This window comes from Rhyacophila brunnea, unplaced genomic scaffold (genome assembly GCF_057557595.1).
Source record: "Rhyacophila brunnea isolate RB1 unplaced genomic scaffold, BYU_Rbru_1.0 scaffold_2, whole genome shotgun sequence".
Taxonomy (NCBI): Eukaryota; Metazoa; Arthropoda; class Insecta; order Trichoptera; family Rhyacophilidae; genus Rhyacophila; species Rhyacophila brunnea.
The window spans coordinates 37,697,192-37,723,690 of record NW_028232859.1 but is presented as its reverse complement, the minus strand read 5'-3'; the positions used below and the strand labels follow the sequence as shown (position 1 = coordinate 37,723,690).

At 32.4% G+C, this 26,499-nt stretch overlaps 1 protein-coding gene and 1 long non-coding RNA gene across 2 annotated transcripts in view; one reads left to right on the top strand and one right to left on the bottom strand.

Moving 5' to 3' along the window:
- Window positions 1-26,499, top strand: part of ttv (exostosin glycosyltransferase 1 ttv) — a 606,008-nt gene that overhangs the window by 189,003 nt on the left and 390,506 nt on the right. The window lies entirely within an intron of this gene.
- Window positions 13,181-26,499, bottom strand: part of LOC147072271 (uncharacterized) — a 224,392-nt gene continuing 211,073 nt past the window's right edge. The window contains exons 2-3 of the long non-coding RNA XR_015070721.1: window positions 16,255-17,271; window positions 13,181-13,651 (exon numbers count right to left, since the gene is read on the bottom strand). This is a non-coding gene — a long non-coding RNA (uncharacterized LOC147072271). The remainder of the gene's footprint in view (window positions 13,652-16,254; window positions 17,272-26,499) is intronic.

Below are 26,499 nucleotides of genomic sequence, written 5' to 3'. Positions count from 1 at the left end.
ATTTTTATAATTATTTAACATAAAAATATGATTAATAAACACTACCATTTATTTGAAAATTTTACTCAATTGACAAAAATACAATATAACCCAATATTCATGCACATGGAATGAATGATCTTTCTTTGACCACCTTTATTAGAAACACGTTTTTATAGAACACAGATGTATTTTTCCGAAAATGTTTTTACATAGAAAAATTCGTTCAGAAAGAGGGGTGGCTCAATACCAAGAAATTATTTGGATAAATGGACTATTTCCCGACCATGTCCGATCCTAATAGGGTCCACAGAGTGGAGGTTTGTATTTAACAGATTTTGTTTTTACGAGAAATGGATGCCAGCCTCTCGCTCAACCTATTAGGTTGATATAATATAAACAAATTGAAAAACAATATGACGTGTACTTGCCAGACCCAGGATACGAACCTGGGACCCCACGATGCTTACTATTATTCTTATTCTTCATAGGAGTGATGAAAAGCAGTAGGCGGGTAAATGTGATAGTCAGTAGCATATGATAGATTTTATTAACCCCTTGTCGCCTTAAAAATCCCTATCATATTATGATTTTTTTTTTAATCGACCCCCCCTCCAAACCTTTTTTTCTGTGTATGCGCCTGAGTGATCATAATCTCCTATATATTATTATCCTACAGCTTTGCCCGTTTTTGCGAGCGATTGTGTGCCTTATTCGTTATGTCCGATGGGTTCAAACGTCATACACACTAATTAAATGTTCTTAATTCAAAACGGTCGAATAGAGTGTGAAAGAAAGGGTTTTCCGAATTTAAGTTATCTTGCGATATAATATTGATGTTTCTCTAAAGCTTTTCGGCACGAACGTCACTTTATTGACAATATGAGAATTTATTTTTTCACAATGTTTGCAACACTCAAACCAACTAAACAAAGATGGCCGCTTTAAATTTAAAATGCGTTTTAACCGATATATACAATCAATTTTCACAAACTAATCATAATAAGATTAACCGATAAACATATTAGAACTGATTTATTTAAATTTTTATGAATTAAGTTCTTTGTTTAAGTTAAGTTTCTACACCTCTGATGGAAAGGAAGTCTTTTGACACTGCGCGTATTTATCACGCTATGTTTACTAAAATACGGTATTTCAATTGACTCACCACATATTTACTTATCAGATGCGTTCGAGTGACTATAATTTGAAGTGAGCACAATTTTATAAAACTTAACAGTCACAAAAAAATCACTTCCGTCATTTGTTGTTTATGTAAAAAACGACATGTGATATTATTTACGTCTCATGATGATTTAAAAATGCACAGCACTATATAATAACTCACATTTATAACAAGTACCCATAGATAACTATAATTATTCAAATAAATAATAACATTTATACGAATTCTGATTAAAACTGATCATTTCATTGAAACGCGGGCGCACGAAATATCGGCATTTTAACATTACCAAGGAATAATATTTCAAAATTTAATGTCACTTTTTTTTTGTACGGCTGTTGAATGAATTTTTTTTTGAACCAATGAAACTTATATACATTTAATTAGCTCATTATATAACCCAAAAATATTTAAAAGGTATCAACCAGTGTTGCCAACTAAAACTAAGTTCATTAGATTTTTTGATTTTTTCTTCAAAATATCAGTAGATTGACAAAAATGTATAAAATTCAACGATTGTGTTTGGTGAAAGCGTGCATATTGACATAATCTCAAAGTGTCTTTTAAAAAATCATGTAAAAAGTGACTTTTGTTCATCACAAATATCATAATTTCTTCTTTTCCTGACAAAATTTCAGTAGATCTAATGAAATTCCAGTAGACATGGCAACACTGACTATGCGATCAACCCAGTGTTGCCAAGTCAAAATTTAAAAATTCAGTAGATAGATATGGCAACACTGACTATGCGATCAACCCACTGGTTGCAGTGTTGCCAAGTCAAAATTAAAAAAATCAGTAGATAGACATGGCAACACTGACTATGCGATCAACCCAGTGTTGCCAAGTCAAAATTTAAAATTTCAGTAGATTTTGACAAAAAATTCAGTAGATTTCATAAAATATCAGTAGATTTTGAAAAATGTGGTTTATTAGATATGATTTAAAACTAATAAGAATAACAATAACTAATAATATTAATTTATTGTAAGCAATGACGATATTAATGGGTAAAATGGCGCTCTTGGGTAGAGTTACAATGCTTTTTATGTCAATTTAGAAGTGTATAACATCAAAAAAGGTCATGCGTAAATCATTACAAGTTTATTATTAAAAGAATCATCAGTTAATTTTCAATTATGGAGAAACACAAATATCAGTTGATCTACTAAAATTTCAGTAGACATGGCAACACTGGATCAACCATAGAATATAATTTCAAAATTTGATAACGTAACATTTTTTTTATGGCTGTTAAATGATAATTTTTTAAACCAATGAAACTTATATACATTCAATTAGCTCATATAACCCAAAAATATTTAAAAGGTATTCAACAATAATTGGTGTTATACATATTATTTAAATCATTATCAACCAGGATCAATCCACTGCTGGATAAAGGCCTCCCTAGCCTGATTCTATTCCTTTCTGTCATTTTAATTGCTGTATTTATCAAAATCGGTGATATTATATTTATCTACATATTAATATCGTCATCATCACCATCGACCTGATCCAATCCACTGCTGGATAAAGGCCTCCCTACCCATATTCTACTCCTTTCTGTCATTTGAATTGCTGTATTTATCAAAATTGGTGATATTATATTTATCTACATACTCATATCGTTATCATCATCATCAACTAGGATCAATCCACTGCTGGATGAAGGATTCCGCAACCTCATTCTACTATTATTAGCGAAATGTCAAACTGTCTGACGTGAATAAAAAACCCATCCCGAAGAGAAAACTATGGCGCCATCTATGCATACTTATCGATTATATTAAAATCCAACACCGCCAAGCCGTCTGCAAGACCTAGCGAGACAGACTGGCGAGAGCCAGCTGGCTCAGCTAGTAATTTAATTAATTACTTAAATTAATAAAAAATTACTTCCACGAATAGTGTTCTATTTGAACTATATTGTATAAAAAAATATGGGCGTAGATATTTTCAGCAGTAAAATATAATAATAATTACATGATATTTAAGAAGTTTACTATGATTGGTCGAATTTTAATGGGAAGCAACCCCACGACCTAGGAAATTGTCTATGTGAAACTGTCACTTTTGGTTGCCATTATTGCTGAATAAGCTTTGGATCGTATCTATCTACAAATTTAACATTATCTGTGGAATATATTGTACTTAATATACTAAACCAGTATTTCTCAAAATGGGCGATAACGCCCCCTTGTGGGCGTTGGAGGTTTTCAGGGGGGGCAGTAGAATGCTTAAAGAAAATAAGGGGGCGTTAAGGAAATCTAGAGGGGCGACGGCAGACTATCTATAAAAATCCCGACGGAATCTAGACACAATTTGAGATGCGATTTACTACTCGAATGCTTGGAGTCCCGTATAGACGGTTAAATTAGAGTCGCTTACGCATGTAATAATATGGATGCAGCTTTATATTTCATGTATGTAGTCCATGGTTAAGTTACCTAACTAAATAAATTTTTCTGTGATTTCCGATATTTTATTTCATACAAAATTTTTCGGTCGATCGCGGCGATCCCATCCCTATCCAAAATTCTTGAGATGCAATATTAGGTTTGATTGCGAAAAAACTAGTCGTTTGCGCATTCACTAATCTCGTTCCCGCTTTTTATTTCACGAAAATGGCGTTTTGGTTAAAGTTTAGTTAAAAAATATGGGGGGCACTAGATTTCTTTTAAATCTCAAAGTGGGATCGAAATAAGTTTGAGAACCTGTGTACTAAACACTAGACTCAATGACACCGTGTTGAGTGCCTTAGATATAATAAATTGAAATAAAGCGATGTAATTTCGAAATAAATAATGTGGTAGGCTATTATAATATAAGTACCAAAGGCTCTCTTTCAAAAAAAAACTAAGTCGCTTAACCCACTTTAAAGTCACGGAGGCAGTTAATCGACAAAAAATATATTTATGGAAAGTACGTGTTTCAAATAATACTCGGAATGAAACGGGCAATTTATTATCTTTCGAGCTTTGGGCTCTTTTTATTTTGTCGCTTTTTTTTATTTTTCCGCACGTTTTGTCGCTTAACTTATTTGAATAATAACGCCGTTAGTCCGCCTCTACCGTAACGTAGTCGTCTACTTTGTGCCACCAACTTGGATTTTCATGTTCAAGTACACAATATAGGTACTGCACGCAATATTGTAGGTATGTATATAGCAAGCTAGATTTAGGCTGCCACGTTGAAATAAATAGTCGTCTGAAAGCTTTATTTTAAACAGTTATATCTAGATTGAAGGAAACGGTTATTATTACTCTAGAAATTTTCTAAAAACATCTAGTGAATTAAGGAAATACTTTGTATATGAACACAAGCTTAGCACAAGCAAATTCTTCTATACTTTACAGTGTTTCCCAAAGTTGGCATTATCGCCCCCTGGGGCGGTAGTAGCTTCGGAAGCAATAGCAAAAAGAAAGTAAACTACAATTTTTAGTAACTGTTCGTACCTACATGTATCATATTTTATGTAACATAGGTACAAGTGAATTCGTATTAGGTACTATTATTTCCAAATAAATACGATGAAAAATAATTGCATTTATATAATATCAGAAACAACCATTCCACGTCTCCATTTCCCCATTTAATGATAATTAATAATTAAAAAAAAAACTTAAGACAATGTGGCAGGGATTTCCATGCAGGGCTTCGTGGAAACCTTACTGGTACGCGAGTAGTGCCAGGGATTCTGCGAGCCTACCTAGCTACTGTAGTAATGAAATACTTTGAAAATGCTGCTTGTTAAAGTTATAGTTAGGAGACGAAATTTTATAGTAACAATAAATGAAGAAATAAAATTTGAAGTATTGAGTGGTTAGTAATGGGTACCTATCGAAAAGCATTGGTTGATTATATATAATGCACGTACTAAGTATTACCAGAGACATCTAGTGCAATTAGGTTTATACTTTATCTAGAGGCAGCACTTTATAAGGTTGCGGTAAATTGAACAAGGAATGTGAACGTTATAACTTTTGAAAGTGGAGATTACAAAATTTTAGTCTGCGGCGCTAAATATATTTAATTATTTGTGTATATGAAAATTTAATGAATATCCATTTATGATAGCTATACAGATATAATAGATACATCCCGGATGGCGTTAAGAAGGGTATTTTTTGTAAAGGTAGACCAAAATTATCTATAACGTAATTTGTAAGAAATAAGTTATGGCATAACTATAATATATCGAGTTGGTTGCATTGTTACCAAGCTGCTGATTTATCCACATAGGTACATTATTTTACGTTTACTTGTAGTAGTTTGTTTTTTTTTTATTAATCGATTCAAGAGTGAGGAGAAATTTAGTATACATTTGATGGTATTATATTGTTTTTCCGTCAGAATCTCGGGCCCACGTCTATGATTGATCCCATGATCATATGTTATTTTATAGGTCTGAATGTGGAATATGAAAATTCACGTTAGTGTCACAAAGTGAACGCGTTCATCACCCGAAAGTTGAACGGGTGGATTGTGCGTTTTCGATCAGCGAAAGAGGATTAAAATTGGCCGGCCCCTTGTATTGTTATTTTGTGCTTTGATCGTTTTATTAAAGCACTGCATGAACTGCCATTCATTTTGATAATCTGACGTTTTCATTTTTAAGGAAATTCACAAATTGGGATAAATAGTCGTGCCGTTGAATAAAAATTCACTGGTTTATCCAGTGTGTATTTAAAAATTAAAGAACACTCCTAAATATATTTTCTTTTTTTGTTTGTACTTAAGTAACAAAGGAATATTCGGACTGGAATGTTTAATCGAATGTCTATATTCTAACAAATGTCATGTAAAGTACAGCTTTATAACTATGCTTATAATGTTTTTGAACGCTAATGAATTTTGACATTGTAAATTCTCCAGGGATGTAATTACTACTTTGTACAGTGACGTGCAAATTAATTGAAAAACATACCATGTTTTCTTAGAAAATACTTTATTACTTATATACAATTTACAAAAACATACTTCAATGTTACCTAGTTAGATTATTTCTTTTTCACGGTCAATATATGTATTATTCTCATATATTTAAGTAGCTACCTTTTATATTTTTTTGTATGAAATGTTTTCAAATAGTTTTTTTTTTAATTATCACGCAAGTTATCTTAATTTTAGTTGTACGAGCTTTCTGTGATATAATTAATAGTCAGCCCAGTTGCCTGGTCATACTGTACCAGTAATTTGGTTTATTAATGAAAAGATATTCGATTTAATTAAAACATTTCTTTCCTGTTAAAAAACATCATTTTGATGAATAACATAAACGACAGTCTTCTCAAACAATCCCTGAACTATCTAAACCTACTTGTCACTAAGATTGTTTTGACCAAGTTATATGACTTAATATAGGTACACAAATATACAGTCCAGTTTGATATGCAAACATTATTAACATTACTGACACATTAATTAATATTTCAGCCGAATCAATTAAATTTGTGGGAGTCAACAGCCATAGGCATGTCAGCAAACGTTGCGGGATTGCAGCAACGCGATAGTCAGCAAATTACCCAATTCGTCGGATTGTAGAGCCAATTTCTAAATAATATAAAATCTATTATCTTCTTTAGACGTGTCTACTTTTATAGCTATCTACATGGTCCAGTAAATAAATACGGAATTCGTTAACTTATTGATAGCTGTCTTTTTTTCATCAAACGAATGCATTTGGGCAGTTTAAGCTTTAAATCGTTAAATCCCAGTGTATTTTTTTTATTATTTGCTTCTGACAAAATATTTACGTATTTTCCATTCCCATTTTGTAGGACCAATAAAATACGGCGCAAAATATCGAATACCTAATTGGTCTTTCTTTCCTTTTGATTGTTTTGGAATTAAAGTCCTCCGTTGCACTAGAATGATTTGCCGCGTTTTCCCCCGTCGTTTCGAACATCGAATGCGACACGGTTTGTCGTTTTGCATGTTCGTAATTGCATTTTATTTTTTCAATCGTCCCGTTGCATCGTTTTTACTATCGACATAGTCTTCATATACTAGAAAGGCCTCGTCCTATTCTGTGGTTATTTTTTAAGTCACATTTTTACGCAAAGTATTGTAACGGTTGCTTATTGATTGGCCTTACCTAGGCTAGACTCGCAACTCGCTGAAAAAGATTGATGACGAACATTGATAACACCGAAATAGACCTATTAATGTAGACAAAGCCGACAGCCAAATCTATCCTGGTCAAAAAACTGACAACACATGTTGAAATAATGTATAACGTAGAATCAATTTTGCTTAGTGGCCTTCAGGAATCTAAACACGATTTGAAGCAATATTTAGAACGCTATAAAGCAGCTTTTTTCAATATTTTTCAACTCGCAACAGAATACGACGCGCAAAGTTTAAACATATATAGTTTTCAAATAGAGTTGTCGTATGTAACAACTTTTTATTTTGTTATTTAGTTTTTGTTAAGAGCAGAAAATTAAAGAATCGTGAGAAACAATAAACGATCTGACTGATCATTCAAGGAACGGCATCGAAGCACCGGCAGAAGAATTTCCTTGGTTCGTCAATCCAGTTGTGGCACATAACTATTAATAATGAATTACTCATATATTAGTTGCACGAAACACCTGAGAATTGTACCCAACGTTCGATATGAGTGGAACCACCGAAATAAGTATTAATACAGTCAGAAATGATAATAGTTTGTGATTTGTTAATATTTTATGTTATTGTAATAATATAAACACGAGTAGAAAATATACGATTTTTATTTAAGTAGGTACATAGTGACATCTATCATGTCGCTTCCCCTTCAAGAATTAGCCTGACACCGAATTCCGGTGATCTTATAACTTGGAGTTAGCTTAAATTGAATATGTAATAATTAAGATTTACTTGTAGATGTTTTATGTTTGATTTAGTTGTAGGTACATTAAGAGTAGGTACTTACAAGATTGTAACAAACATTTAAAACTCTGGGAATTCGACCGTACATTAATTTATAACTTTGCGCTTTTTGCACTATTTACTATACTGACCCTTTGCCTGATTACCTCACATAAAATTAGATCAAATGATATTTACTTATATTAATATATGTAGTACTAATTAAATAGACAAATAATATATGTAAAAAATATTTTTACAATATATTACATCATTTTCATTCTAGACCCGGAGTGTAAAGTTGAAGTATATACTCTACCTGGTAGCCACGTAATGCAGCACTCGTTCGACGGGTAGCTCGATATAAATCATCTAATTTGTATAATAATTATTATAAAATGTACTACGCTGTATCGTCGTTTTGATAAATAAATGCCACTCCGACATCATGATGTTGTCGATTATTCGATTCGCACTCTCAGCCCCAGATTTTATATGCCAGCAGTAGGTTGGTAGATACATGAAAATAATATTAAGATGTTCATCTGTACTCTAATGTTATGTGTAGGCATTTTAGAATATCTTTGCACACCGGTTAAAAGATGCTGCCTCGAAAGCAACACGCAAAACTATTCGAATAGTATTTATCTGTATTCTACCACTATTTATGTATGATTTAGAAACTGTGTCTAACTAAGAAATATCCTATCACAAAATGTGTACGTGTAGAGCATGGGTGGCCAACCTTTTCAGCAGCCGGGCCAGATTCTAAAAACGAGACTTCCTCCCGGGCCGCACAACCGATTTTTTTTATTGTACAAAACAAAAAAGAAATATATATATTATTTATTAATAAAATAAAACAAAAATGAGAATCCAACATATTTATTAGATTAGACTTTTTTTAAATAATAAAAAATAAACAAAATAATTTAAAAATAATAAATTTTAGTGAGAAGTTTGATTTTGTATGGCAGAACTAAGTGCATCAATATCGATATCGAGTGAAATTGTTCCTACACGCAAACAGTTTTCCAAATGCACATCAGTGATTCGTGTTCTCACTTAGGATTTGATATGCTTCATCCGACTAAAAAGCTGTTCACACGTGTAGGTGTTTCCAAATAGCGAAGTCATCATTATAGCATGTTTGTAAAATGCAGGATAGTTCTCCTTGTCCAAATATGTTTTGTAAAACTCTTCCAAACCAACCTGATGGAATTTCTCCTTCAACTGTTCATCGCAACATATTGCGCAATGTTCCATTTGTAAATTTCCCTGTAATAAATTCACGTCTACGGAGGATGGCGTTGCAAATCCAGCAAAAAGCACACGGTGCTTTTTAATATCTTGAGCCAATATCGAATCTCAATTTGCGAAATTAACACATCTAGCGGCAGCATTTGATATCATTTTTATTTTCTCACTGCTCCACGGGCCACAAGTTGACACCTAGTGGGCCGCGGGTTGGCCACCCATGGTGTAGAGCGTATCCTGCTTGATATAACCTTAAATAATAATAAGGGGAGTGATCGAATCCGGTGCCTTCAAATGGTTCGTGTTGTACTAGATTGCTTGGTTGAAGCAGAAATGGTAAAGTCATATCGTATAAAGTAAATATTGTGTGAAATACGACGTAGCAATGAACAAACGACACGGAACCAGTTGAGCGCTGTAAGAAAGTTGCCGTAGGCGGAGTCTGGCCAACGTAGACGTCATCTGCTCGGTGCAAGACCGGATAAGCGAAAGAGACACCACGAGGCACACGTCGGAATTATACGAAAAAAAACTTCTTGATAAAATATATACTCGGCAAATCTATAGTTTTCTGCGTGTTGCATGTCATTATTGGAATTGCAAAATCGACACAAAATTTTTGTTTCCATTAAATAGTGAATCTTTGTCAATATAGACTGAACGAAAATGAATATATGATTACGAAATGACGTGCGTATGCAAATATGGTCGGGCAATCTGACAGTTCTGTCTATATGTATTATAATATCTCTACGGTCGAATTGGTTTTCGCAAAAATATTGCCTGTGTTCCAATATTTATTTGTTTTATTTTAACTAACACAGGCCTATAGGGAATTGAGTATCCCTAATGCATCCGAAGTGATTAGTTTGATGTTAATACATAAGTACTTTTATGATTTTGCTCATTGATGATATTTTATATGATTTTTAATGCGTTTGTCAATTAAGTGTATACCTACAATAACTTTTTTTCGTCGTTTTCAACAGTTTGTGAAATATTGATGGTATTTTTTTATCAATCGAAATTGTGTTTTATAAATTAATTAATTATGGAATTATAATCATTTTGTTTGTTCAATATACAAGATTTAAGAAATTTACATTATTCATTAAGTGTAGATAATACATAATTTTGATCAACATCGGAGGCATCCATATTAGAAGAAATCCTAGAAAAAATGTTGTAGCAAGTTTGACTCACATCTTTACTCTCCGGGTGAGTGTTAAGTATACTTTATTCTTTAAGCTAGTGTTTTCCCTCTAATCAAAACTTTTTAACACACAATTTGGTGTGTCGCGAAATCTTTATTAGTTGTAAAATGTGTCGCTAACTCAAAAAAAGCTGAAAAAGCTTTAAGGATCAGTACAAATAGAATAGTTAGTATTTTCGGTTCCAAATTGGTACGATATATTATGTTTCCAGATAGAAATATAAAGACATGGGCGTAATTGATTTAGTTTTCGAGATAATTGACTACACATATTTCAGTATTTGATATTTCGAAATAATATAAGTACATACTCTCGGTTCTTAATATCTCAAAATAAATTTTAAAAAAATGCAACTGTCCAATATTAAGTAAGTACCTACCACATAAAAATAGTTAATAATACAATAATACTCTTCAGTCACAGAAAGTCAATTTTAAAGTTTTACTTTGCAATATCTGGATGTTAGGCGGCTCTCGTGGTGCAGTGCGTATTGTATTCCCGGTCGGGACACACAATATTTATTTGTTTTTCTCAAAGCCTGGGTGTTTGTGATTGTTCAAAATTACTAACAACCACCTTGTACGAAAAAGCAGGGACATGGTTATTAATAATTAAAAAAAAATATATATCTGGATGTGTATTATTGTATAGAAGTGACTGATTGAGTGAATATAACATTGTGTTTAAATACTTGCGGGTTTTCTTGAGATATCCTCGGATCCGGATGTAGATATTATGCAAAGTTTGCTTCAAATGAATCTGTAATGCGAAATGAAGTACAGTTAATTTGACCGTTAGTGTCACTAGTGACAGTGATCCTTTTCAGCTTTGTTTACATAATATATGTAGGCTTCGTCTTATAATCAACCATTAAATTACTACCTAATGACAATTATTAATTGAATTGATTTTCACGCCGTTTAACCATCATTTTACATTTTTAACGGTTTTTAAACAAGGGCTATACTATCCGTTTTGAAGATAGGTTTGTGGACTATTAACTAAATTTCGTGTAATTGCCTCGAATTGTAACACTCGTGATTGATTCACACGGATTTAAAAATGTTGGCGAAGGTGTGTATGATCGGAATCGTTAAACACTGTCTATTTTGCGTTATTTACACAGGGCGGATCGTGTTGTCAACGATCCGTCCTGATCCGTGTCGGGTCGCTTCAGTTTGCGTATACTGCGTGTTTGACTTAGTGCCACTGCAAACAAACAACAGCTGTACGTGCTCGATGATGCAGTCGGATCGAAGCATATTATTATGGAAGGTTGCGAAATGCTAACAATACCTATTATTTAGCTTCCCACCTGCTAACTGGGATTTTGTGCCGAAGTTTTAGTTTATAAACGGAATGGCGTAATTATTATTGTACACAGTATAGATAATTATATTTTTGAGACTGTTTTTTCTTTTGTGAATAGACAAAATTGCTTTATTGGTTTAAAAAGTTTTGTACTATTCCATTTGAGTCGTGTTTTGAGACCCGGGTTTCGCCTTTTTAACGTTTTTTTTGTTAAATATTTAAATTTCAATATATTTAATACATATATTTGTATTGAGATATTTGTGTCGCTACATTTCAAAATCAGCCAAGTCCACCACTAGTTATTTTTTACTTTTTTGTGAATTGCTGAAGAACTACTATTTTCTAACATTTCTGCATTATCTGCATTTCTGCATGAGCCAGTCATATCAGGTCACTAACGCAACATTGAGCCAAGAGAATTTATCTACCTACACTCTTTCTTCATTGTGAGCTGAAGTAGGTACGTTATACTTATTGTAAAATGTATGGCCAACGTATGTAGCCTTTCTGCACATTTAGATTCAATCGCAAAATTTTCAAGTATGATGACTATAAAACAGTATTGATTGAAGAAGGGAAAGTCTTAAAAGAACTGAAATAAAGATTTGAATCTCAAAGTAATAATATAAATAGAGTCGGTATTGTTCAGCTATATCAGGGATGGCAAACCTTTTTTCGTACGCGTGCCAAAATTTCCCAAAAAATATTTTTTAACTCTTCGACGTGCCAAGCAGTTTTTTTTATGGCGAAAAGGTTTTATAAAAAAAAATAGTTAATAATTATATTAAAAAGGCTTAAAAAATTACAATTGAGTTATTGATATTCTATCTTTCACCGTATTTCTTCTAAGAGTATTTTTTTCCTTGTTTTCAACTTGTGATCGTGGAACCATTTAAACCACTCTTCTTTCATATTATTCTCCATCACTGAGTTGTTTTCCATTTTATAGTCATGTTTAAGGTAAAATAACAAGCAGTTATTACATTTGAATGACTGCCGATAATTAATTTCATAAGGTTTGTTGATTGCATATTTTATTTCCCCGATCCTATGGACCGACCTATGCAATCGTATGATATACTATTAAACGTAATGATTCGCATGATTATTTATGCATGGATTTCATCGTTTTCGTTTCCGCGTCTATTGGTACCTAAACATATTATGAAAAACCGAAGAAAATACGCATGGCTACGTCGTCATTATCTTTTAATATTATATACTTACCTACTTAGGTAAGTATATATTTATTTGTAAAACTTTTTTTATAAAAAAAATATTTTTTAAATATACCTATATAAAATAGTAATATTTATTTTCTCTTCAAAATGAAACATTCGCGTGACATGCAAAATCATCTCGCGTGCCACTGGTGGCACGCGTGCCATAGGTTCGCCATCCCTGAGCTACATGTAGCCGTGTTTAACACACGGTAGAACCTCAATTATTATTAACTTAACTATGAACCGTTATACCATCATGTTGCTTCTCAGTACGGATATCTATTAAATTTAAACATAGTTAACCATATTTTCTACTAAATTAACAAAAATAATTAGGTACCACTAACTTTATATTTAACAGAAAAACAATACATTTCAACAACATGTGCTCGCAGTTTTTAAATGACTGTAGTCATCCAAATCAATGTTTACCGGCGACGTGTATAAAAAACATTTAATTCAGCCGTAGAAACTCTAACACATATTGCTGAAATATAAGCGTGCCAAATGCTTTCTCACTATTTATATTTATGTTTCGTTTTTGTTCAGGTCTTGATTTCAATGATTTTTAGGTAGAACGGTTATTTTTGTATTCTTTACCTACTCCACTTATATAGGTACTGACACGAACAAAAACGCCGACCTTCAGTTAGTGTTTGGGGCAGAGTATGGTTTAACGACATAACTATACAAATCTAGCCTTGTAGTCAATTCTACTTCTCAATAGCCATGCGACAACCTCACGACACGGTTCAGACAGGATATATAAGTCCCATGGTTCTAAACTATGGAAGAATCAAGAATGAAATGGTCAAAAAGACCATGAACAGGTAACCACTAGCGTAATCGTTTAGTATTAGGAAGTAAAATGTATGTTGTTAACCTTTTCTTTGTAAATGTAATAAAATTTTACGTAAAGAATTTCGCCTCCGAAAAATCGAGACTGCTAAAGTGTAATTGGAACGCTGTGACCACAGGCCTCGAATGTCACACCGCGTAAGCTCAGCGCGATGTATTTTGGAAATAATTTCCGGGAAATCTCCATTAAACTTAGAAAATAAGTTATGGGAGAGATTGTTTACGTAAAATTTAGCAAGTACATGCTTCAATAACTTTTATAGCAATAATGGAAGTGTATGAAAATTGGAAAAGAAAATTGAATATTTATAAATTTATATACTGTATAATTGTGAATAAAGAATTTTTATACTAATTTTATCAATACAAGATAGAAGCTAACTACCGTTATAAAAATACTGTAAACGCGTACCTATATTTATAGACGCGTAATTATAATTATAGATTTTGTTAATGCTATAACTTGCTGACTATAATGAATATTGTAAAAATAACAATTGGAAAAGCTTAAGATTCTGGTATAGATGGGTTTCTACCCATAAACAATAATAAATCTTAATCGCATCCTAAGTAATAAAAGAATCAAATACTGCGACTAAAAATACAAATTGGCGTGTGACCTTGAACTTTAACTGAATTCTGTCCGACTAGAATTTACGACCCAGCTGTACTGGCTCGCGAGGTAAAAATAGATTCAAGGTTACATCCATATTACTATATAAAAGTCACTATGCAAGATTAAATAAGTTAGTAACTGTTCGTGTATAACATCTTGTTAGGATTAAGCATTTATATATTTAAGTTGAAATGTTAAGTATAATATTATAGTATTTTCTCGTAATAATATTCGTCCGAAAAGTAAATATCGAATGAGAAAGTTTCTGTGGCTCCAAACAGTTTTATTAAAACTTAGTAAAATTCTATTGGCCTAAAAAGGCCAAGAGTGGTGGAAAGGACGAGTACATGGGTGTCAACCTTTCATTTTGACATTTTAAATTTAAAGACTGCCATTCCCTTATTTAGTACCCGAATACTTATTCCGATACCTCGTTGGAAAGCTAGAAACTTTCCCCTTCGTTTGAACACGAAAAATCATATAAAATCAACTATTTTGCTTACGTCATCGTAACTGCGTATTTAAGGGACATGTTCTAGAGGGTGCTTGAAACACCCCTATTAAGTCTTAATTTTGCGAAAATAAAGTAGAGTAAATTTAACCCGACTAAATTAGAAGATATCTCTATTAGAAAGTTGCCAGGAACGGGAGATATACGTAAATTTATCCCGTGAGAGAAAGATATACATCTTCTATCCCTTACGGACTGTTTCCTGTTAAACCTCTATCCGAAGTGTATAAAAGGCGACCACTTTTCCCGTAAAATCATTAGTTTCTACACTCTTCACCAGCGATCTTCAGCAAGCAGCAGTCCTCACTGCTAAGTTGGGAGACATGGTTCTCAGTAAATTCGCGATACATACGTACCAGTAAGTCCCCTCCGGCGGGCAAAACGTAGCGCGAATATCTCGTATCTGTCGGTAGTGACGTCGGCCGCTAAAACGCAGCGCGAATAGCACGTATCTGCCGGTAGTGACGTACACGCGGAGTAATTTTATTTTTCATTACTCATCATACGAGGTGACGTAATCGGGATAAATTACGCGATCGGATTTGTTTTACAAAAACAAATTAATAAACTCAGTCTGTAATAATAAATTTTACAAATCTTTTCGGGATTATAAAATAAATTTTTGAAACTTTATTAAGTAAACATAATTATAAAACAAGTTTTGGTAAATAAATTTGTAAACATAAAAACAAATTTTAGTAAATAAATTTGTAAACATTAAGCAAACCTTTTGTAAACAAGTTTGTAAACACAAATAAATATTTGTAAACATGCTGTGAACATAAATAAACTTTATAAACAACAATAAAATAAATTCTATTCTTTTTATAAACCTAATACTGTGTGACCAAAGAATAAATTATATTTTCTTTCTTATGGGAAAATATTTCATGAATTAAAAATATCCAAAGAATATCTGCGTATACATTCTCTGAATTAGGTGTGACTTTTTGGGAATTTGTGAAAGATTTCACAGATATCCTATAGTGAACAAATAAATAGTTTACTGATACTTTAATGAGATTTAATTACGGGAACAATGACAGTTAACCTTATTGTGTGACCGTGAACTCTGGTACCTGGATAAATTCGGCACCACACCAGCTGAGAGTTTTATTCGGGAATTCAAAAGTTGTGATACTACAAAGGAGATCCACCTCTCCTAGTTCATCACTAGTCTCCTCAGTGACGGCCCGGTAGCATTATTGAGCTAGCCGTGAGCCGGGTCATGTCAGTACCTAACTTGAATATAGTATCGTCTTAGTTTTTTTAATCGTTATCGCAATGTCGTTATTTCGTTGTCCCCATATCCCGGCATTGAAAATGCTGAAATTCCGAAATTAACTTTTACATAAGTATTGAAGAAAAGCCATGTATGGGTTACCTATGTAGGTATGTAATTTAAAAGAAATGGAATAGTTTCTAAATAAATTTAAAAAAAACTTAGATACTAGAATTAGTTCCATTACATTCACGGGACAGGAAGTCGCCAACAATGCATAGTTATAAATCTTCATATACAAATAATAAAATATCAATCAAGAAAGTGTTGAAATGTATTTTCTATATAGGTAAGTATAAATCCATGCCACATTAGTCCCAAAGAGTAAAGAAAATTAGTACAAAATTTTACTTGTCTATCAAATTTCCGTATCGCTTATATCCAAATAAAACTAATTATATGTGTATTTATTGATTTTTAGGGATCTCAATAATATTATTTAGTGGGTATCTATATATCAATGCTTCAAATAAACGCTTTATAACACTTAGAATTTCACATTATTTTGTGAATGAACAATTCTAGCAACGTAGAGGAATTATTGTCGAGTTAGTGGCTAGATGGTTTTATTAAGTACATACGTTATTTAGAATCAAACATAACTACGTTATAATATTTTGTAGAGAGATAACAAACGACGGAAGGTTCATCCTATTTGAATCAAACTATTTTGGCTACATGAAAATACACCAAACAGATTGCGTTGTATGTAAACAAATAGAGATATCAGTAACAACGCTCAAACAAAATATGCCACTCTCGTAAAATTGCGCAAACAAATTGTAACAGACCACACGTTCAAAGAGTCCCACGGTTCAAAAATATTTGGACTGGTGCAGTGGTTATCAAACATTTTCGCTTCACGGCACCTTACAAAAATACCAATTAGTAGCAGGGGTGAACCTATTGGTCACCACAGTTTCTCAAATTAATGTTTAAACGAATCTATATTACATTAACCTCTATCAAGTATCTTATTTCATATTTATTTGTAATCAATAGATTGTTTATATTACAGCCAAGAACCCACCTTTATAGTGGCAAATTATCGTAAATAGAACCTGGATTCAACAAATGATAATAAAAATGGATTCAAAATGTTTACAATATACATATCTATAGCTTGTGGCAGAATCAGTTACTAGCAAACACGACATTATAAAGAAAGTAGTTTTGAACATTATGTAAAAGGGAATGGGACAACTAGACGACAGGACAATTGGACGCCGCACTATCGTAGACACGCAAACAGAACGTAGACGAGGAGTTTTAATCAGTTTCTATCTACTATTTAGTAGTTTTAATTCATTTTATTCTTATCATAGTGTTTTTTTTTTATTGCGGATTGAGAATTACCATGCCTAAGGTTTTATATAAAAATAAAAAAAACTCTTTTTCGTCGGAACTTAAACATAATATGCACTATTAAATCATTATTTACGTGTGCATATTTAAATTCTCACCAACTATTAAATCATAATAGTATAATATTTTAAATATAAATAAGAATAATATTAAATATTTTTTTAAAGGTTACAATAAGTAGGTACCTAACGTCTATTTATTTTTGAATTGCGTGGCGTCCAGTTGTATCGGCGCCAAATCGTCCTAGACCCATGAAAATACTGTCATCATATTATTACGACCTCTCGTTTTTAAATGGCGTTTAGGTTACTTGGAAATATGCACTCTGGATGCCAACATATTCGTACAGAAGTACACGCTACTTAAAAAATTTGAGCCGCTGGCGACTTCTTCAATGTATAATATAGAAACATATTTATTAGAAAGGTGTAAGTACAATAAAAACACAGCAGTGTCTCTTCGTTAAGAGCATACTTCAGTGAAACGGCAAATAATTTTCAACTATAGGTGCGACAAAATTTCGGACTGGCTGGCAATCGGAGAGCGAAAGTCGAGCTGTGAACACGTCAATTTGTTTCGTGATGGCGACGGGGGAATTAATTCTTAAATCGTGTAAAGGTGACTAAAAAACGTTACCCATTTACTTGAAATAGAAAACATGTCAATGAATATATTATTATTATTAGTAATAGAACAATAAACATAACATTAAATGGACGCATGTTAACTTTTTTTGACAAATTATGTTTTGTTCTGCACGCGTCATTTGCACAATCTTCGCGTCGCGTAGTCACGATCGTTTTAGACCGTGCCCCAGCTGAAGTATAGCCTTAATACTATAATACTGTGTCCGCATAAAACAGTAAATAATAAAACCACAATATTATAAATCTATCATTGTAACCGTACATCAGCGCATTGGAGATGGCCTGTAGATATTAATCTATAAAAATCGTCGTATAAGCTGCGACAACACCAATAATAAATCGCTGCGTACCTACATACACTTCAGAAATCTTTCCATTATCCATCAGTAGTAAAATCATGGCTATGCGTGAATTCATATTATATTGCGGCACGACAAAACTCCATGTTAGGTACACTTATGTCCTATTTACTTTCAACAAAATTCGTCACCGTTTTAGCAAAACCATCTATGTGTCACTTTTATCAAAAATGACTTTTAAATACCAAGTCATTCCTTATTTTTTTCTCTATAGGCCAGTAAAATGATCTATGTGTTGGGTAAACTCGCTCCGAAGTTATTTCAAAAAATAAAAAACAGCTATGTGTAAGGTTCAAAAACCACGGTTCACAAAAACAACTATGTGTATATTATAGTAACATATAGATGGTATTTTGATATCGAGAGTGTAATGTTTTTTACAGTTTGGCTACACATAGTTTGTTTCTATGTTATATGCTATGCATTATGGTCTTGCACGACGGTTTGAAAGATGCTTCCTAAAAAAGAGAGACAGGAAATATTCAATAATTTCTGGAAGATGCCTACATGGTCAATAGGGTATAGGTGAGAATTAATTAAAAAGTTGGATAAACAACTACAAACGTCTCGATGACAGTGGCCAATTGAAAACAACAATGACAGGTAATAAGAATCTGACTGAAGATAAATAATTGGTAGTGCAACCAAAAATCAAAACGGAGAGATTTGTGGAAAAATGTTACATTATGGTTGGATCTAATTATTGAATCTAATTATAAAGCCATTATTGCAGAGAAAATACCTCCAGGGTGTATGTGGAATCGTGTTTCCGATCCAAAATACAAATGCATGATGAATATAAAAAATGGTCTCTGGAAAATGGTCATAAAGCAGCAGAATATACTCCAGTATATTTACCACCAAAAAATCAGTATCCACCAACCACGTAAAGATTAGTGTGCCATCACTGCCATCTGCTGTAGTTATAAAATGAAGAATGTTTCAGAAATGGAATACAATAGCTACATTATTAAAAAAAAGACCAACAATGAAATGAAGGAGAGTACCAGAACGTGGACGGTTAGTAATCACAATGGATCTCCAAAATGTGCTGCTATGTCCAAAACACAGGCACAAATGTATTATAAACAAAAGCTGCAACTACACAATTTCACCATATACATTCTTCATAATGTATCTTCTAATGAATTTGTCTCATCTCATCGAAAGCAGGACAATACAATGAAATAATTCTAATATCGGATGGGTGTGGATATCAAAACCGAAATAAATTATTCGCTACTGCTCTAAGTTATATCTTTAGAGAGAAAAAACATCGAGATTCAACAGCTTTTTCTGGAAAAAGGCCACACCATGATAGAGGCCGATAGTGCACATGCCACCTAAGAAAAGTATTTTAAGCCTCCAATATATTCACCATCTGGTTATATAGCACGTATGGGGCTAGCAAGACCAACACAACCTTATAAAATTAATGTCATTGATTTTTAATTTTTAAGAATTATGGATAAGATTAAATTTGGATTAAGTTCAATCAGACCAGGAAAACGAATTGGAGATCCTGTTGTATATGATATTAAAATGTTACAGTATCTACCAGATGGAACAATCTTTTACAAACTCAACTTTATCAGTGCAAACGTTTGACTCCCTTTGTAATATATTATATAATGAATCATTGCCAATATCGCAGTCGAAATACATACATCTTCAGGAATTAAAAAGTGTAATAGAGAAAGATTACCACTATTTCTACGATAACCTAACATGTAAACCTGCTAATAGAAAGTAAACGAACTTATAAATATAATATGATCTCACTATTGCATTTATAATTAATAAATTGATATTGCAATTTATCACTAACGCACTATGTATATTTCAACTATGATTTATGTAACAGTTTTTCATGAATTTATTATTATTCACATTTTGATGAATAAATTAAACTATGTGTATTTACAAAACGGTCAAAACAACTTATGTGACATCACAAAGTGTATTTTTATTATTTTTGTATTAAAAATTAAAGATTTTTGTAAACAAAATAATAATCTTAGACCATTTTCTGATTATAATAAAGCATTCTTCATAATTTTAATGTTTAAATGTAACATTATTTTTTTATTCAGTTTTATCCTTCTCCTGCACAATTTGAGAAAGTGCACATAGATGGTTTTGCTAAAACGGTGACGATAATATTCTAATTATGTATCACTGATCAGTGATTGATAAACATATTGCGTGTGTCGTATCACTGACGACCTACTGTTTATCCTGTATAAATATAAACTAATATCCGTAGGGTTAAATTAATGTTTGTTCGACGACATCCACTTTTGCGTAAATAAATACAATCTAAATAATAAATAATTAACCAAACTGAGTGGGAATCAAAATCGGATGAAAATAATCAAAATATATTTATCAAGTCTAATGAGAAAACCAACATGATAAATTTTTACCCATATGCATGCATGGCAGAATATTGATACTTTTTATACGAATCAAAAATTTAACATTAATAATATTTTCACTTCGAAACGATATTGTGTCATAATAATATAGGATATCCCACAGAACGGATTAATACATAGAATTCCGATAGGCTATACCCCAATACACTAAATTTTGAAGCAGGATTTTGAATGTGTGAATGTCATACGAAAATGAAACACACATTATATACGTGCAATAGTGTGGGTTGCAACCTTCAAATGCACCAATATTGAATGTATAAACTGAGAGCAGTTTTCAGAACGAAGGACAAGCGTAGAATGACGTATTCTTGATACGTATTTAAGTTTATCTCATATTCTTTAACACTCGTGATCAGTTGCCTGTTACTCTACACCAGTTAGGTATTTCAGTTCCCATTATTTCTGTGATCCTTGTGTGTTGTCTATAGTGGTTGACGTATGTTCTTATCTTACATTATTGTTTGAATTTACCCGCACTCGTACTATGAATAAAATACTATGAATTTTTGCCATTTTTTTAATGTTATTAAAATATTTTCTATTCATGAATCTAAATATATACATATTCATGGGTATTTATCACGTTTTAGTTATTTTCGTAAGTACTTTTACATCACAATTTGGCGTAGGTAACTACCTAATATATGTTACACGCGACGTTTTAAGTATATGTTAGTGCTTTCGTATTTTCTGCAGAATACGATCTGAATGAAGGGATGGAAAGCAATTGTATGTGGTGGTAAGGGTAGGTATATAAAATAAAGCAAACGTCTCAAGCCACAACTTTGTTTATTTAATATCATTTATTATTCTTTGTTATTTTGTGCTTGCTTGCAAATAGACTGCTGGGACAATGTTTATTTATCTCAGTATTGTTGCTTACTTTAGCTGATGTATTATTTGTGTTTTATTTACTCACAATAAGTACCTTTACTGATATTTTAAGAGATAATATTTTAGTAAATACCATTAATAATGGATTGATTAAAAACAGTTTCTCCTCACACTACACTAAATACTAAATAAACAAGTAACTGATAAAAAGATTATTTGATTTCCTATTCTACGCACTATAACACTGTTATATATGTCCATAAGTATACACTTACACGATTTGTGATAAATTTAATTTGTCTACGCAAATTCATCGATCGGCCGTTTTTTGATTCGTAATCAATGATGTCCCGAGACAAAGTAGGCGTAGAATGCCGTCCACTTTCATTACCACGTTTTTATTAGGTCGTGTTCTTGTTTGTCCAGCACTGATTTTTTCTTGTGTGTCCAGTACATTTTTTTTCTTGTTCGTCCAAGATTTGTATTGGACGATTAAAGATTTTTAACTAACTTCCCGACTAGTTAGACATTTAAAACTTTTAGAATATATCAGAACACGACGACAATGCATTCTTTTATTAATACTTTTAGCCATTTTTAAGCAGAATTGAATTTAGTTTCAGTTAATTCTGTTTTGTATGGAAAGTTATTATTGTTGGTTGCTAAGGGGGTCCTAGCAACTAAATTATTAATATATACGTGCCTTACTATGGAAATCAATATGAAATCTCAAAATGACATTTGAGTATTCTATATTTATTCAGTATTTCTATCAAGTACAATAAAAAGTTTTTATTACTACATATAATTGTCAAGTTTATATGATTCAACAGAAAATTTAAAAATAATAAAAGTTCTTTTTATCTTGTAATTACTTTTAGTTTTAAATTGTCCGAAAATTCGTTAGGTACTACTTACTTATTTACCTATCTGATTTTTTCTTTTTTTCTTTTTTGTTTTCTTAACCAGACAAATACACAAAAAAATCTATTGACAAACACACCATCTACTGAGCATTAGATTATTTTCTACTTCTAATTAGATTCTATTGAGAATTAGATTATTTCCTCGAAACATGCTTTCAAAAAGCGGTGGTTTAAGAAATGCTGACGTCTTTGGCGGTGATATATTTAGAGGAGGCACCCTTGTGATTTTGCATATGCGATAAACTGCCATTACAATACGATGACGTCAAGATCTTTATGCTTCGATTATTTTTTAAACTATGATGTTGACACGTCCTAATGAAGCGACCGCCATTATATCTTAGTTTCCTGACCATAGCGAATAGCTGACTCGATAGCCTTTAACGACAATAATAATTATCCGGACATTGAATGGTGTGAGTTATAATCCCACGCAGTCCTAGTTTAAAAAAAAAATGGTGTGTTTTGATGCATTTCAGCTGACATTGTTATTTTATTTATTTATGTAAATATTGTAAATCCTATGGCCGCGTGTGAGAATATTAACAGCGACGTTCCATCGCAGAATTCCAAACATTTCTCGCATGTGCGCTCGGGTATTACCGCAAAAAACACGCACTTTTTCACTATGTAGCATTGTAACATATAATATATATATTTTAAAAATAACACTGAAAAAATACCAACAGGAAGGATTTGGTATATTGAGTTGACCGCTACGAGAAAGAATCGGCTGTCATTTAGCTACGTCTTGGGTCACGATAAATCTTATTCATTGTACTTTAACCTCATGCCGTCGGTGGAGCTACAAATCCACCGGATAAAACTTTTGCCACTGTGGCGTTTTTTTCAGGACGTAAACTCACTTAATATTTATTTCGTTCTCTCTACCCACTAGTCGGGCGACTGTAATAAATAAATTACAAACGAACATTTGCCAAACATACAAAAGCTGTATGTATACTGTATTGTCTCTCTCCACTGGGTCTGCAATCCAGTGAGACCCTTGACGTGTTCTGAGAAGGTTTATTTTAGTTTTTTTTTTTTTGCGAGAAATGGCTGTTGACCGTTCAGTGAACGTACTGGAGCATATCGTCACTGTTCTGGCAGAAGAAATTCGAAATTCGGCATTCGAAAAAATTACATATTGAGTTAGTACCAAAATGTTCCTTATTTCAAACTTTACCGTCTGGAAACCTTCTTAATAAATAAACAGTCTTTATTTTAATCTCATCCTTTTTCTTAATAAACTCGCATGATAGACCATTATTTCAAACTTTTTAACAACTTCAAAGTCAAACTACTCAAAACTAGTATTCTCCAGTTAGTGTGTTTTGTCAGAACAGAGACGATATGCTCTATATCCAGATAGATAAAAACACGAATGTGGTCACCATAAGGAAGTTAGATTCGATAAAAATCAATAAAGAATATTAAGTTAATATGTGTAGGTATGTACACCTTTTTATTTTCTAAAAAACCAATTTTTTGGAAATAAATAGGAAGTAGATGATAAGTATATGAATATTGTTCTCCTATGAATTATTCAAAAAATCTCTGGTAACGTAAATTCTAGAGAACCGATTAAGCTACATCTTAATTATAAAATTAACCATAAACAGACTTGTTAAATTAATGTATTATAAGATTCTGTAGGTATATTGTTTTTTAATGTTCTTAGATACGTATTGTTAATTAAAACACTTTAAACTCTAAATAATCAGTAAAATGTATTATTGAAAATATATGTAGTATAAAATATAGATATATTTATACATATTGTATATATCTATATACTTACAATAGGTCATGAGGGTCAATAACAGTAGTGTATTTAGTAATAGAAGAGAAACAATCACATACATATATTGTGATATCACCGAGAATCGAATTCGGTGTCCCTGCATGAATGGCCATTGCCATACGCATTGAACTATGGGGGCTACCATCGCATCATGAAAGTCTTCAATTAATCTACATTTTAAAAGTTTTTTTTTTCAATTGCCAACTTAGCATACCGATATGCTGTTTGATATCTTACGCATCGATACGCAATGCTAAGTTAGAAAATAGATTGTGTTAAATTGCAAGGTGTTTAGCAAAAGGAAATTTGATAAAAGTATTTTAAATTATTGTCAGTTTATCTTTAATTTACTAAAAAAAAATCTTTTTGATGTTTTACACACGCATTGATTAATTTAAACACTTTAAAATGTAAATTAGCAGTCGATTATATCACACTGTATGCTGTGTAGTATGCCACTATATGTTTTTAGTAAATCTAAAGTAGGTACCACTGCACTTTGCATTATATATATTGCACACACGTGTAATATTCTTTTGGATTGATTCTATAGCACGTTTTCCCAGCGAGAAATTGCCGCATCTTGTGGTATTTATTGTGAGAGGCGCCGCGACGTCGTAAATTTTCAGCGCTGTTTTAACTGCACGTCGGCGGCGCACCTGTTTATAAGGAACCTTGTTGCAAGCTTTTTTTATTTTCACGTTCAGGTCATATTCCCATTTCTGAGCTTTTCTTGGAAACATTGTGCAAACGGGAAGAGCTGCGATGCTTACATCTTACGATCCTTGGGATCCAGGCTGTGTGAAAAGCACGATTCTTGCCCTACATACCACCTACTTCCATAATGTGCGAATGTTACACATACATACAACGACTATAAACTGTTTATTTATTGAAGTGGTCTTTTCTTATATTTTCTACACTTAAGTCTCCTCTACACTTTGAATGCTCTAACACTGTTATTATAATTCACAAAGCTTTGGTATACATAGTATACCTATGTCGTACATATCAGATTGTGATGACGTTTAGTTCGAGTGAGTTATCGTATATAATGTGTTTTTAGAAAGGTGCATAATGCCGGGTCCACATTGGCAACATGTCGCGCGACAACCAGTGCCAGTGTGGACCCGATAAAATTATTATCAAAAACTGGATCGCTTTACTTTGCAATAGCGATTTTAGGTAGTGGTACGCCATGTTTGGAGGCTCTCTTGTAAAAACACCTTTATGACAAACCACCACTGAATGTTAAAATATACCAAAAGTTTTATTGACAATATTTATTATACTATGATTTTTTACACTGAAAAAGTCTCATCTTATTAAGGTTTTGGTGCTTTCTGACAAAACGAATGCATCGTCTGCTTCATGGAAAACGATCACTGTTTTTAGGTAAGTAAGTAGAAAATTTAGAAGTGGGACCGTTGTGACGAAATAATCCCCTCTACATGCGTACATAATATACAATCAAGTCAATTTCATGATTGTCGTGTCGTGTTCATCGAAGTCATTTGTGACTCCAACTCCAATTCATAAATTATATTTTAAACTCAATTTATAATATAGTTATAATATTTAGAACGAAAGTCATTTTAAAACAAAGGTTTTACATCATTGCGCTCTTAGGTAAAACTTAGTTAGGTACATTGCAAATGTAAAAGCTAATACGTAGGTAAGGCGATTCAGAATTTATAATCGTAATTAATATAATTGCTTATTCAACCCCGTCACGCTCGAACATCGGAGCATAAGACAAACGCAATGTAGCGCCATTTCCATTGGTCCATCGCATGTCTCGCTTTTCCTGCCATATGATACATGC